The sequence below is a fragment of the Salvelinus alpinus genome, chromosome 28 (assembly GCF_045679555.1).
Source record: "Salvelinus alpinus chromosome 28, SLU_Salpinus.1, whole genome shotgun sequence".
NCBI classification, from domain to species: domain Eukaryota; kingdom Metazoa; phylum Chordata; class Actinopteri; order Salmoniformes; family Salmonidae; genus Salvelinus; species Salvelinus alpinus.
Window position 1 is genome coordinate 45,177,483 of NC_092113.1, and position 5,661 is coordinate 45,183,143.

Here is a 5,661-nt window from a genome sequence, read left to right on the forward strand (position 1 = left end):
GAGGAGGAGGAGGAGGAGGAGGAGGAGGGGGGGGGGGGGGGGACCCGGGCTGGAGGAGGAGGAGGAGGAGGGGGGGGGGATACGGGCTGAATATTTCTGTTACTGAAGGGAAGTGTGTGTCTGTCCATAGTTTTTGTAAAGATTCTAAATGATCATGTTTAGTCAATACGGCCCATGTTGTACTTTACATGAATAGAAACTATATGATGTGTTTATTATCAGCCCATGTTGTACTTTACATGAATAGAAACTATATGATGTGTTTATTATCAGCCCATGTTGTACTTTACATGAATAGCAGCTATATGATGTGTTATTTATTAGTAAAACGTGTTTGACCTTGTGATTGTGTCTATAGCAGCCTAGGGTAGTAGTGTTTAAGTCAACTAGGACTGCTTCTGAAATGGCTTATTCCCTATATAGTGCACTACTTTTAACCAGAGCCCTATGGGTGTGGCCCTGTGGGTGTGGCCCTACGGGCCCTGGTAGGGTGCCATTTCAGAAGCAGACTAGGTTTCACTAGGGTTGTGTGTTAGTTTTTAGATGTGTGCAACAGGGAGTTATTCTAGGCTTCAATGGGACTGAAGGGACACAGTGGTACCATAAAGTTACATCAATGTTACTATGAGGTTTACAATGTGACTTAACAGTTAAATGTTACTACGAGGGAAGGTTGAGGCACCCATGCATCTGGTCAGAATGTTCTGGACACACCTCTTGACCAGACAGTCAGGTATTAGGGGTCAGAGGTTAGGGAGGGGGGGTGATGACCAGAGGTTTAGATGACCCTCTGTGTTTACTGTGAACAAAGAGGTGTTTCTGTTATTGATTTATTGATTGTTTTGTGGTTTATATAAGTTGGGTGTTACTGATGATTCTGTTGATTTGACTTCCTGTTGTCTGGTCCTCTATCATTCCTAGAGGATTAATGTATTATAACATAATGTCTCCATTATATCATTCCTAGAGGATTAATGTATTATAACATAATGTCTCCAGGTTCTGTGCTACTGTTGTCGTGGTGCTTCTGTGATTTAACCCCCCCCCCCCCCCCCCCACCCCCACAGGTATGTTTTCACTCTTCAGAATATTGTAAATAAAGACACTACCTAAACATTACTCAGGGTGAATCCCAGTCTATATGCTGCTTAGGGCTCTCTTCAATCTGCACACCTAGCTACCAGCAGTGGTGTAAAGTACTTACACAAAAAATGTTAAAGTAATCCAAAAAGTTAGCTTTTCTCTTTTGGTCCATGGCTGTTCCTGACTGAACCCACATCTGTGCTAGCATTCTATAAAGGGAAATTGCTGATTTAAAGGCCTGTTCAGGTGCCGTGAATTTGAGATTTATAGAACACAGGAGCGTAAGTTAAAAATGGGCTTCTTAGAACCTGCGTAAGCAAGGTAATTCATGCTCAGTATCTTTTATGAATCGAACGTAAGCACACCGTCGGAAATGATCTGATGACGCAGTTCAAGTATAAATCTAAGAACATTGTTATATTTTCACCTGGAGCACGGTTCACGGTGCACGGTTCACGGTGCACAGTTCACGGTGCACGGTGCACGACAACTGGACCGTTGTCAAACAGCTCCATGATTAGTAAGAATTATTATTATGAGGATCAGGGTAGATGTATAGGACTGCTGTTTAACCCCTATTACAGTTCCATGATTAGTGAGGATCAGGGTAGATGTACAGCACTACTGTTTAACCCCTATTACAGTTCCATGATTAGTGAGGATCAGGGTAGATGTATAGGACTACTGTTTAACCCCTATTACAGTTCCATGATTAGTGAGGATCAGGGTAGATGTATAACACTACTGTTTAACCCCTATTACAGTTCCATGATTAGTGAGGATCAGGGTAGATTTACAGGACTACTGTTTAACCCCTATTACAGTTCCATGATTAGTGAGGATCAGGGTAGATTTATAGGACTACTGTTTAACCCCTATTACAGCTCCATGATTAGTGAGGATCAGGGTAGATTTACAGGACTACTGTTTAACCCCTATTACAGTTCCATGATTAGTGAGGATCAGGGTAGATTTATAGGACTACTGTTTAACCCCTATTACAGTTCCATGATTAGTGAGGATCAGGGTAGATTTACAGGACTACTGTTTAACCCCTATTACAGCTCCATGATTAGTGAGGATCAGGGTAGATTTATAGGACTATTGTTCAAACCTTATTGTACACTTTTCTCACCTTTCAATATTTAATGGATTCAAAAAAACTTTCCTAACCTTAAATAATATACAAGACCAGAGTATTTTTAAATCTACCAGGAACAAGGGATGAATATGCATTTATTTGCATGGCTTTCTGTCATTCAGATCCACAGATGATGCAATCTCTATTGCACTCCACACTGCCCTTTCTCACCTGGAAAAAATTAACACCTATGTGAGAATGCTATTCGTTGACTACAGCTCAGCGTTCAACACCATAGTGCCCTCAAAGCTCATTACTAAGCTAAGGACTCTGGGACCAAACACCTCCCTCTGCAACTGGATCCTGGACTTCCTGATGGGCCGCCCCCAGGTGGTAAGGGTAGGCAACAAAACATCCACCACGCTGATCCTCAACACTGGGACCCCTCAGGGATGGGTGCTCAGTCCCCTCCTGTACTCCCTTTTCACTCATGACTGCACGACCAGGCATGACTCCAACACCATCAAGTTTGCCAATGACACAACGGTGGTAGGCCTGATCACCGACAACAATGAGACAGCCAATAGGGAGGAGGTCAGAGACCTGGCAGTGTGGTGTCAGGACAACAACCTCTCCCTCAACGTGAGCAAGACAAAGGAGATGATCATGGACTACAGGAAAAGGAGGACCGAGCACACCCCCATTCTCATCTCTCTTCCTTGGTGTCCACATCACCAACAAACTATCCTGATCCAAACACACCAAGACAGTCGTGAAAAGGGCATGACAAAGCCTATTCCCCCTCGGGAGACTGAAAAGATTTGGCATGGGTCCTCAGATCCTCAAAAGGTTCTACAGCTGCACCATCGAGAGCATTCTGACTGGTTGCATCACTGCCTGGTATGGCAACTGCTCGGCCTCCGACTGCAAGACACTACAGAGGGTAGTGTGTACGGCCCAGTACATCACTGGGGCCAAGCTTCCTGCCATCCAGGACCTCTACACCAAGCGGTGTCAAAGGACGGCCCTAAAAATTGTCAAAGACTCCAGCCACCCTAGTCATAGACTCTGTACCAGTACCCCCCTGTATATTGTCTCGCTATTGTTATTTTACTGCTGCTTTTTAATTACTTGTTACTTTTATATATTATTCTTACTTTCTAAAGAGCTCATAAGTAAGCATTTCACTGTGAGGTCTACTACACCTGTTGTATTCAGCATTTCACTGTAAGGTCTACTACACCTGTTGTATTCAGCATTTCACTGTGAGGTCTACTACACCTGTTGTATTCAGCATTTCACTGTGAGGTCTGCACCTGTTGTATTCAGCATTTCACTGTAAGGTCTACTACACCTGTTGTATTCAGCATTTCACTGTAAGGTCTACTACACCTGTTGTATTCAGTATTTCACTGTGAGGTCTACTACACCTGTTGTATTCAGTATTTCACTGTAAGGTCTACTACACCTGTTGTATTCAGCATTTCACTGTAAGGTCTACTACACCTGTTGTATTCAGCATTTCACTGTGAGGTCTACTACACCTGTTGTATTCAGTATTTCACTGTAAGGTCTACTACACCTGTTGTATTCAGCATTTCACTGTAAGGTCTACTACACCTGTTGTATTCAGCATTTCACTGTATGGTCTACTACACCTGTTGTATTCAGCATTTCACTGTGAGGTCTACTACACCTGTTGTATTCAGCATTTCACTGTAAGGTCTACTACACCTGTTGTATTCAGCATTTCACTGTGAGGTCTACTACACCTGTTGTATTCAGCATTTCACTGTGAGGTCTATTACACCTGTTGTATTCAGCATTTCACTGTGAGGTCTACTACACCTGTTGTATTCAGCATTTCACTGTAAGGTCTACTACACCTGTTGTATTCAGCATTTCACTGTAAGGTCTACTACACCTGTTGTATTCAGCATTTCACTGTGAGGTCTACTACACCTGTTGTATTCAGCATTTCACTGTGAGGTATACTACACCTGTTGTATTCAGCACATGTATCTAAAAAACTTTGATTTGATTCATAATATTCTGAACCCTTCTCTCCACATATTCTGGTGAGTATTGAGAAATGTTGATTTAAAGGTTCACCAAATTTAAAGAGATGGCTTGAGATAAACGTACTGAAAACCCTATTGAATGAAAACTCCATGAGAAAATGTGTTGGCCAGCGAAGTGGAAGGGTTTTCAGCTGTTGAATTACATTTATTCAGCACAAGGGACCTGCAAAGCCCGTTATGCACCTGCATAACGTATGTCTGAATATCAACTATTGAGAAGTGAGTCTTTGTTTCATAATTGTCCTTCAATTTGCTGAATGTATCTCACCAGAAAAAGCATCCAGGTGAGCAAAACAGCCTCTCCTCTACGTGTCTATCTGATGCTGTGTGGTTAAAATGAGAATGACATTGTTGCCGTCTGTACCATTGAAGGCAAGTGAAGCCAGCGAGCATTTTGCCTCCCTTGATTAAAAAAGTATATAATAATGGCCAATCAGCGTTGAGCTGAACTGTGAATGGTCCTGGCGCACCAATAAGAAGCCAGTTTGGATTTGTTTTCACTCCAATCACATCAAGAACAATACGGCAACAACTTTCATCTCGTTGTGTTGTTTCCTCCGGTGGCTAACTATCTAGCTAAAATTGTTCCTTTCCTAAATTAGGATGAAGATAGGGATTTGGACTTGTGGTTTTAATTAATTCTCTGTACTGACCAATGATTATAACAGTGATTCTGATCCAACCATTAATTCATACATTGTGCCCCTGACCTGAGAGGATGGAAGGTCTGTCACGTTCCTGACCTGTTTTTCCTTTTTCTTGTATTAATTTAGTTAGTCAGGGCGTGAGTTGGGGTGGGCTGTCTATGTGTATTTTTCTATGTTGGGGTTTTGTGTTCGGCCTGGTATGATTCTCAATCAGAGGCAGCTGTAAATCGTTGTCCCTGATTGAGAATCATACTTAGGCAGCCGGGGTTCACGTTTGTGGGTGGTTGTATCTCGTGTCTGTATTCGTGCCACTCGGGGACTGTTTGTCGGTTAGTTTCTCTTTTGTCATTTTGTTTCGTTAGTGTTCCGTTTATTTTGTTAATAAATAATCATGGACACAAACCACTCCGCATATTGGTCTGATCCTTCTCGCCTCTCCTCCTCGTCCGAGGAAGAGGATTACGACGACCGTTACAAGGTCCATATCCACATCCATAGGATGATCCCATTATAGTAGCACATCTAGGAAAACCACAGTTCCCAAGGCTGGGCCTAATGTAGTGTATAAGAGGCCATACAATAAGTTTTGTAGTTTATTTATTTCACCTTTATTTAACCAGGTAGGCCAGAACAAGTTCTCATTTACAACTGTGACCTGGCCAAGATTATGCAAAGCAGTGCAACAAAAACAACAACACAGAGTTACACATGGAATAAACAAGCGTAAAGTCAATAACACAATAGAAAAAAAGAAAGTCTATATACAGTG